Here is a 10,110-nt window from a genome sequence, read left to right on the forward strand (position 1 = left end):
CTAAGTGAATCATCCTACTTCTAGTGCACTATTTCTTTTGGATTCAAATTTTAAAAGTTAGTGGCTTGAAAACAGAGAAAATACAGAGCATTATGTTTCAAAATAGTTATATAAAAAAAAAGAACAAAAGAATCCAATCAAAAACCTAAAAACTAGTGCACTAGTTCATCCATTTTCACTTGAAATTTGTCAATCTAGTAGTCTCGGTTTCTATACATTGGAATTGTGAAAAAATTGAAAACAAAAGGCAAGTGTCTTCTCTAGAATATACAATTGAATTCAAAAAAAGAAAAGAATAAATATATATATATATATATATAAAGCATTTTTAAGAGCAAAATCCGAGAAGAACAAGTTATGGAAAACACACTTGATTCCACAATTTTCTTTGGACTACTAGTTTGCTTATACTTGTTCAATTATTTCCAGATTTTTTTTGTTTTGTTAATCTACTCTAGTGCCTATCTAGGAACCTTCCTAATTGTGTGCTAGCTTTCTTTGGAGTCTTATTTTTCAGCTTTCATTGTTGGATATCTTTGAGTCTTGTCATAAACACCTTACTCATCAATTTTTTTGGTATAAGCTTTATAAATTGTGCTTTTGTTGCTTTTCTTGTTTTCTTTGATTAAAAATTATGTGCTGGAAGTGGCCTCAAATCCTTGCTTAAGGATCAAACATTGACTCAACAAAAAGTAGAAAAAGCTTTGGACACAAAAGACTTTCAAATTTGACCTAATTTAGTGACCAAAACTTTCCTAAACTACCTTCACAAGAGTGATCATTCCCTTAACCTTGTGAGCAGCCTACATTAATCATATTATTGTGTTATTTGTTCAGGGTCCAGGAGCAAGCAAAAACAAAGATTAGTGGCGGATTGAGACACTTAAACAAGTGTTAGAACAATTGGACAGCAAATCCGTCACTAATTGGTCACTAAAGCCGCCACAAATTGTTTCCTAGTGTAGTTTAATTTTTTTTTTTTTTTTGAAATTTCTCTTGTATTTTTAATCAATTTGTAAAGCTTGGAGGGATTATTAAGAAGCTGGTTAGGTATGTCTAACCCTTGGTAGCTCACTCACGTGTAGTACTAGTGGAAGTGGCTTGGAAATTTCATATGTTTCAAGCTTCCACTTAGGGCAAAACGACTAGTTGCTTAACCTTGCTTCCTTTAAGTTGTTTGATCCTTAATTTGTTTACTTTGCTGCCTTGTTTCGTCTAGCATTGTGTAGAATTTAATTTTTCATGTTTAGATACCTTCAAAAACAATTGTGAAAAGCATACAACATAAAAATATTTGTGAAAATTTTTGTGGAATTGAAAATACCACAAAGGAGTTTAGTGATTTCCACTTGAAAAGGCTTGGTTATTAAGTGGCTCTTAGTAGCTCACCTTCCTTGTTAGTGCAATTTGTACACTTAGACTTCCAAGTGCTATTTTTGTTCCTAGAAAAGACCAAAAATATTTTATCTCTTTTGCATAGCATTTAAATTCTTATTGCTTAATCATGAGTCATATTTCTCAAAGTGATAGTGACATTGAATCTCCTAAAAGTTTTAATCAAATTGTTAAGGAGGTTGAAGCACTAAAACTATGGAGACAACAAGAGGTACTTCAAAAAGAAAGAGAAAAGATTGAAAGAGAAGTACAACTTGTTGCTCTTGAGGAAGAGATAAACAAAATTAAGCAACAAAAAGCAAAACTTTTAGAAAAAATTAAAAAAAGAAAAAGTCAAAAGAGTTCCACAAAAATTTCCAATGCCTCTACTAGCCAAGAGGATATGGGTAGTTTGAATGTTGATGAATATTACCAACCCATACCTAGAAGAGTCATTAAGGAACCCAAAGTGAGGGAATCAAGGGTTGATCTCCCTTACTTTCATGGAAAAGAGGATGTTGATGCCTACTTGGATTGGGAAATGAAAGTGGAGCAAATCTTCACTTGTCACCAAGTAGGTGAAGAAAGAAAAGTTCCCTTAGCCACCTTAGCTTTCCAAGGACAAGCTATGTATTGGTGGACATCCTTGGAGAGAGAGAGAAGACTTCATAATGATCCTCATATTGTGTATTGGAATGAATTGAGGAGTGCTATGAGAAGAAGGCACATACCTTCTTATTATAGTAAGGAGCTTATGGATAAGCTCCAAAGACTCCAACAAAAGAACATGAGTGTGGAGGAGTATAGACAAAAAATGGAGTTGTATCTCATGAGGGCTGGGATAAGGGAAGAGGAAAGATTGACCATTGCTAGGTTTCTAAGTGGTCTTAATTTTGATATAAGAGATAGGGTTGAGTTACTCCCTTATAGGGACCTTGATGATTTGGTCCAACTTTGTATAAGAGTGGAACAACAAAATTTGAGGAAAAATTCTTTCAAAGGCAAAACTCAAACTAGCTCTTACATCAAGAAAGACTACAAGAGGGAGGGTCAATATGATTCTTCTAAGAAATTTACCAAGGGACTAGAAAAAGAAAAAGAAAAATATAAAAATAAAAATGTTGTCACTTGTAGTAGTAAAACTAGTGACATCAAATGCTTTAAATGTCTTGGGAGAGGTCACATAGCTTCTCAATGTCCAACTAAAAAGGTCATGATTTTGAGAGGACAAGACATTTATAGTAGTGTTGATGAATCTAGTTCTACCACTTCAAGTGATAGTGAAACTAGTGAGGAAGACCATCCAATTGAAAGAGCATATCCTCATGATGGTCAACTTTTGATGATTATAAGACTTCTAGGAAGCCAACCTAATGAGTCTCACATGTCACAAAGAGAGAATATTTTTCACACAAGGTGTAAAATTTCTGATAAAGCTTGTTCTCTCATTGTGGATAGTGGGTCTTGTTGCAATTGTTGTAGCACAAGGTTGGTGGAGAAGCTTGATCTTACTCCAATTCCCCATCCAAAACCATATCAACTTCATTGGCTAAATGAAGATGGGGATATCATTGTGGACAAGCAAGTGAAAGTCAAGTTTTCCATTGGTAACTATGAAGATCATGTGGTATGTGACATAGTTCCCATGGAAGCTTGCCATATTTTGTTGGGAAGGCCATGACAATTTGATAAGAAAACCATGCATAATGGCCTTACCAATGAAATTACTTTCACTCATAAAGAAAAAAGTTTGTACTTCATCCTTTGTCTCCTTCACAAGTGATAGAGGATCAAGTACAAATGAAACTAAAAAGAGAGGAAGAAAAAAAATTTGATAAAAAAAAAAAAGAAAAGAAGCATAAATCTTCAAAGAAGAAGAAGGGAGAGAAACCTCTTCCAATAGAAGGAATTCAACAAGAAGAAACTTTAAAACAAACTTTACTTGTTGAAAAGTCTTCTTAAATTCTTCTTTGTAGAGGCATGCTTAGTTGTCATAATTTAAGTCTTGAACCTAGTTCTTTACCCCTTGGTTTTACTCAATTATTAAAAGAATTTGATGATGTATTCCCTAGTGAGGGTCCAAAGAGCCTTCCTCCTTTAAGGGGTATAGAACATCAAATTGATTTTGTGCCTGGGGCTAGTCTACCCAATAGACCCGCCTATAAGACAAATCCACAAGAAACCAAGGAGATAGAGAACCAAGTTCAAGAATTGTTGGACAAGGGGTGGGTGCAAAAGAGTTTGAGTCCCTGTGTTGTGCCTGTATTGTTAGTGCCCTAGACTTGATGATATGCTTGATGAATTACATGGTACTACTATTTTTTCTAAAATTGATCTTAAAAGTGGTTATCACCAAATAAGAATCAAAGAGGGTGATGAGTGGAAAACTGCTTTTAAAACCAAATTTGGATTATATGAGTGGCTAGTTATGCCTTTTGGTTTAACCAATGCACCAAGTACATTCATGAGGCGTATGAATCATGTCTTGAGAGAGTGTATAGGAAAGTTTGTTGTTGTTTATTTTGATGATATTCTAATCTATAGTAGGTCTCAAGATGATCACATAGGACATCTTAGAGAAGTTTTGATGCTCCTTAGGCAAAACCACTTGTTTGCTAATGTTGAAAAATGTACTTTTTGTGTGGATCATGTGGTTTTCCTAGGGTTCATTGTGAGTAAAGAAGGAGTTCGTGTGGACCCCGAGAAAATAAAAGCTATTCAAGAGTGGCCCAAACCAAAGAATGTTAGTGAAGTTAGGAGTTTTCATGGACTTGCAAGTTTTTATAGAAGATTTGTTCCTAACTTCTCTAACATTGCGTCACCCTTGAATGAGCTTGTCAAAAAAGATGTTTCTTTTGAATGGACTTCAAAGCATGATCATGCATTTCAACTTCTTAAAGATCAACTTACAAATGCACTCATACTAGCTTTGCCAAATTTTGAAAAGACTTTTGAGCTAGAATGTGATGCATCTGGAGTTGGCATAGGAGCTGTGTTATTGCAAGGAGGACACCCCGTTGCATATTTTAGTGAAAAAATAAAAGGCGCCTCTCTCAATTACCCTACCTATGACAAGGAGTTGTATGCATTGGTTAGGGCTTTACAAACTTGGGAACACTATCTAGTGTCCAAAGAGTTTGTCATCCATGGTGACCATGAGTCACTCAAATATTTAAGAGGTCAAGGTAAGTTAAATAAAAGGCATGCCAAATGGCTAGAATTCCTTGAACAATTTCCATATATTATTAAATTCAAGAAAGGAAAAACAAATATTGTAGCTGATGCTTTATCTAGAAGGCATACATTGCTTATGTCTCTAGGTACTCAAATTCTTGGATTTGATAATATTAGGGAATTGTATGAGAAAGATCTTGACTTTGGTGTTAATTATCAAAAATGCCAACAAAAAGCTTTTGATGGTTTCTATATGGCTGAGGGGTATTTGTACAAGGAAGGAAGGTTATGTATACCCCAAGGATCCATTAGGAAACTATTAATTAAAGAGAGTCATGAAGGTGGGCTTATGGGGCACTTTGGTGTTGATAAAACCCTTAGTTTGCTTAAAGAAAAGTTTTATTGGCCTCATATGCGAAAGGATGTCCAAAAGCATTGCTTTAGATGTTTGGCTTGTTTACAAGCCAAGTCCAAAGTGATGCCTCATGGTACATACACACCTTTACCTGTTGCTTCTTCCCCTTAGGTAGATATTAGCATGGACTTTGTGCTAGGTTTACCTATAACCTAAAGGGGAATGGATTCTATCTTTGTGGTTGTGGACCGTTTCAGTAAAATGGCTCATTTCATTCCATGCGACAAAGTAGATGATGCAAGCAACATTGCAAAACTCTTTTTTAGAGATGTGGTTAAACTCCATGGACTTCCTAAGTCTATAGTTTCAGATAGAGATACTAAGTTCCTAAGCCATTTTTGGCGTGTCTTATGGTCAAGACTAGGAACTAAACTCCTCTTTTCAACTACTTGTCATCCTCAAACAGATGGCCAAACAGAGGTAGTTAATAGATCTTTGTCTACTATGCTTAGGGCAATCCTAAAGGGCAATCACAAATCTTGGGATGAGTATTTGCCACACATTGAATTTTCTTACAATAGGGTAGTTCACAAAACTACCAATATTTCTCCTTTTGAAGCTCTATACGGGTTTAATCCTTTAACTCCTTTGGATTTGATACCCCTTCCTAATGTTGAGCATTTCATTCATAAGGAAGGAGCATCTAGAGCTGAATTTGTTAAGAAAATACATGAAAGGATTAAAACTCATATTCAACTCCAAAATGAGAAATATGTTCAACAAAATAATAAAGGCAAAAGAACTATGATCTTCGAGGAAGGTGATTGGGTTTGGCTTCATCTAAGAAAAGAACGTTTTCCTAAACAAAGGAAGTCCAAACTCAGTTCTAGAGGAGATGGTCCCTTTCAGGTCTTACAGCGTATCAATGATAACGCTTATAGGTTTGATTTACCCTCTGATTATGGAGTTAGCCCTACTTTTAATGTCAGTGATTTAAAACCTTTTGTAGGTGCTAGTGATGATGAGGAGGAGTCTTTAGATTCGAGGATGAATCCTTTTCAAGAGGGAGGGAATGATGGAAGAGCATGGACCAAGAGTCCAATCACTAGAGCTATGGCTAGGAGATTACTTGAAGACTTGTCTGCTTCAGAGCTTAGTGGGCCCAATGGGCTTGGTGGGCCTAGGGTGCTTCTCACTTGGGCTTTAATTGATTAAACACCATGTTTTATTGTACATTCATAGAATAGGAAGTTACTTTGTTTTTGGTCTTGTATTTTGACCATAGATTAGGGTTTGTGAACTTTGGGCTTGTAATTGGGCTTCATGGGCTTTGGGCTTTTGATACCCAATATTGGGCTCATTCTTTTTCTTGTAATTTTTCCTATTCATTGTATTTCTTTGACCATTGTATTTAGGTCATTAGATTAGGATTTAAGGAGGATTATTAGTTTAATTGAATTAGGCAAAACTAGGTTTAATTTAGCATGCATTTAAGTTGCATTTTGAGTCACATGTATGACGCCACCTTGGCTGAACATGTGTGACTCAAATTCAACCCTAAATGCACACTAAATCAAACCTAAATACACCTAGCACTAATGTGAACCGAACTTGTACATGTGAGTTAAGTTTTGAATTCAAATTCAAAATTTGAATTCAAAACTTGGCGCCACATGTGAAGCCTCCAAATTGGCGCCAACTGTCCCTAATTCTGGATCCATATATGCTCCCTCCTTCACACATTGTAATCACTTTTGAACTTCAGAAATTTGAGAGCATTTCCTTGCCAAGTTTCTTCCAAAAGTCACCGAGAGAGAGCAATCACTTTTAGGAACCCTAGCTAGGTTTCCTACCTTTTGAAGTGAGCTTTCCTTTGATTCCTTAAGCTTGGATGCTTCAATCCATAGTCTAGGAATCCTTAGTCCGAAAACTTCTTCCATTCAAGTGTTCTTACCTACGGTTTCAATCTCCATTGAAGAGGTCCAAGCATTGGTGAATCCGAGGAGGAGAACAATTTTCACTTCTCCTAGTATTTGCCATCAAGTTGTCTTGTAAAGCTTCAAGGTTTTTAGGCACTCTAATTCACTACTTTCCAAATCCCCTAGCAATAGAGTAATTTGTCCATAAGCCACTAGAAACTACCCTCTAAGCTACACTAACAATTTGAAAATTGAAATTGGATGCAAGCTTACATAATGATAGCCAAAGAAGGTTAACACGCTTCAAGAGGTGATATACTAAAAGAACCAAGAGGAATGGGATGATCTTAAAGACCTTTTTCTTATGTTTGTACATATAGTAGCTCTTTTGTATAGGTTATTTTTGCCTTTGTATTTGTGAGGCACTTTACTTGCTTTTTTCTAGTGTTTGTATATTGACTTCAAGGTAGGTTTCTTGGAGAGTTTAACTCCATTTAACCTCCCTAGTTGATACATTCATTTTGTATTTTTTCAGTAGGGAAAAAGGGGTGGAATTTAGCAATGCTTGAGGGTGTGACTAGTAATTGGGCCAGAACTGGGCCTAGGCAAAATTTTGCATATTGGACTCATTTTGCTCCTAATTTTTCATAGATTTGATTTAGCTAGGTCTCATCATCATATGATGAACCTAACTAAACCAAATCAAATATTTTTGAAATAAATCATGGAGCATTTTTGAGCCTTGGCCGCCTAGCCCATTCCTTTGTTTTTGGCTGAAATTTCTAGCTTCTCCTACAAGCTTTGAAGCTTGCCTTGCAAGCTTCTAAACCTTAGTAGGTTTGGCTGACCTTACCATGGTTCTTAAGTGAACCATGGTCAAGGATAGCTTCTCCTACAAGTTTTAGAAACCATGGATGGTTACCTACACCTTACCATGGTTCCTAGTGAACTATGGTTAAGGTTAGCTTCTCCTAGAAGCTACCTCCCCTATATATTTGTAAAACCCTCTCTTGTAATCACTTTTGGACATTTATGAGAATTAGAAATCAGATTTCTCTCTCATTTTCAAGAGTCAATTTCGTGAGAAACCTCCTCCTAGGTTCTCTCTCAAGGTTCCTTCTCCTAGAAGCTTGGTTTCTCAAGTTTCTTCACTTCTTCAAGAGGTAACCGAACCTCTCTTAGGTGCTTCTCCACCATTGGAGAATCCTCCAAGGTGATTCTGCCACCTTCAAGGAGTTCAACCTCATGGAGCATTTCGGTCCTTGCATGGAAAGCTTGGAAGAATATCAATCCTCTCCAAGTAGTTCCATCAGTTTTGGTATCTAGAGCCTAGTGCTCTTGAGGTTTGGTGTTCTATTTTTTTTTTGTATGAATCCGTGTTGTCTCTTCCTTCTCCTATGTCTAAATATGTGTTTGCTGCATGGATCTAAATTTTCAAAAAAATTTTGATAGATCCTATATGTCACATGGGAAGTAAATTGATTCATGTTCCTGCTTGTTCCTATTAATCCGTGAATCAATTGTGTTGTGCTTTAGGTTCCTATACTTATGCGTTTTGATGTTTGTTTGAGTCTCTCCATTCCTTAACATGTGTCCGTGATTGGACAACATTCATTGAGCATAGATTTTATTTTTGAATCACTTGTTTTGTCATAGAAGTCATGTGTAGTCTTTTTCATGTTGAAAATTCCTAGACTAGCTTGTTGACCTAATATTTTTGTGTATCCGAAGATTTTTGAGTCTTTGCTTATTAAATCTGTACCTTACTATATGTGCTTTTGTTTTACATGATTTAGTTCCTAATTTGCTATTAGTTCTAGCAAATTTCCTAGAGTTAGGTTTTTATTATGTCTTAATAAAAGTTTTGTCAAGAAAAGTTCATAAACACTTTCCTATTAGGTTTCCTTGTGTCTTGTTGTGTGGCTGAAACTTTGTGCAATTTTTTTAGCCTTAAAACAGAGACAAAACAGAGGTGTGAGTGTCCTAAATGCATGATAAAAACAAAAGAATGAGTGCTTAAAAATTTTCTCAAAATAATACAAAATAGTGAAGCACTAGTTACAAAAATGCATGTGAACACCTCTTGTTTTGTGTGAAATTTTTGCTGCAGTATTTTTACACTAAATCCGAGACTTCTAAGTGTTTAAAAGGCATTGAAACTCCTGAACATCAAAAGAAAAATAAGTGAAAAATATTTTGGCAAAAGAAAAAGAAAGAAAATAGCAAAAGAAAAAGGCAAAGGAGTGAAAAATTGAGTAAACATTGCTCTCGGTTTTGGTGTATTTTTGTTACATTTTTTCGGTCCAGCCACATAATTTGTGTCTTATTTTTGTTTCTATTCTTAGCTTTTGTTTTGTAATCCATTCTAGTGCCTTTGATAGGATATCTTTTGTGAGCTAGCTTTCCAAATTAGCCTTAATTGTTGCTTGTCATTTTTGTGGAATTCTTTCTAGTCTTGTCTCATTTTCTTCCACCAATTGGTGTAGCTGTTCCTAATTGTTCCTTTTCAGTTTTTGAACTAATATTCCAGCATCTTAAGGTGTGTTGAGTGCCTCTTGAAAGGTGTTGAAGGCCAAGCTCAAGGTTAGTCAATATTGAAGGACTTTGGTGGTGACCTAGGAGCTTGTTTCTCATTGGATTGGTTTCTTGGAAATTCATACACCTAGGAGTAACCACCATCAAGGTTGCTTCTAAAGAGGAGTGAAACACATTGAGAGGCTGCAAGCTAGGTGGTTGAATTGGAGAAAGAAGGAGCAAAATTTTTGTGAAAATTTTGTGAAGAATTTAGTAACAAATTTAGTGACGGAAATTTTCTTCAAAAATTTCAATACCAAATCCGTTACTAAAGTTGTCACTAAAATAGTGGCTGATTTTTTATGCTAAAATTCTTGGTGCAGCCACTAAATTTTCTTTAAGTGAATTTACATTTCATTTGGTGTAAATTTGCATTTCATTTGAAAGTGAATTTTGCATTTCATTTGGTGTAAATTTACATTTCATCTTTGTAATCTTTTAATTTCTAAATTTTTGTACAAGACCTTTATTAAGGAGTGTCTTGGAGTGCCTTTGGTGTATCTCCATCTCTCCTTAAGTGTTCTCATAGTGATTTCGTTTAGTACTTGTGAGAGGGTCCTTGAAGGTCTTTGGTGCCTTTCAAGCTCTCACCTAGGTTTAATTGCTTTCCACGTCTAGTTTATGTTTTCTTGTCTTTAAGTTTTCATGCAATTTATGTTTTGAGCAATTTATGTTTTCAAGTTTTGATTACATTGCTTAATTGTACACATTAGG

This window comes from Cajanus cajan, chromosome 9 (genome assembly GCF_000230855.2).
Source record: "Cajanus cajan strain Asha chromosome 9, NIPB_CcT2T_4, whole genome shotgun sequence".
NCBI classification, from domain to species: domain Eukaryota; kingdom Viridiplantae; phylum Streptophyta; class Magnoliopsida; order Fabales; family Fabaceae; genus Cajanus; species Cajanus cajan.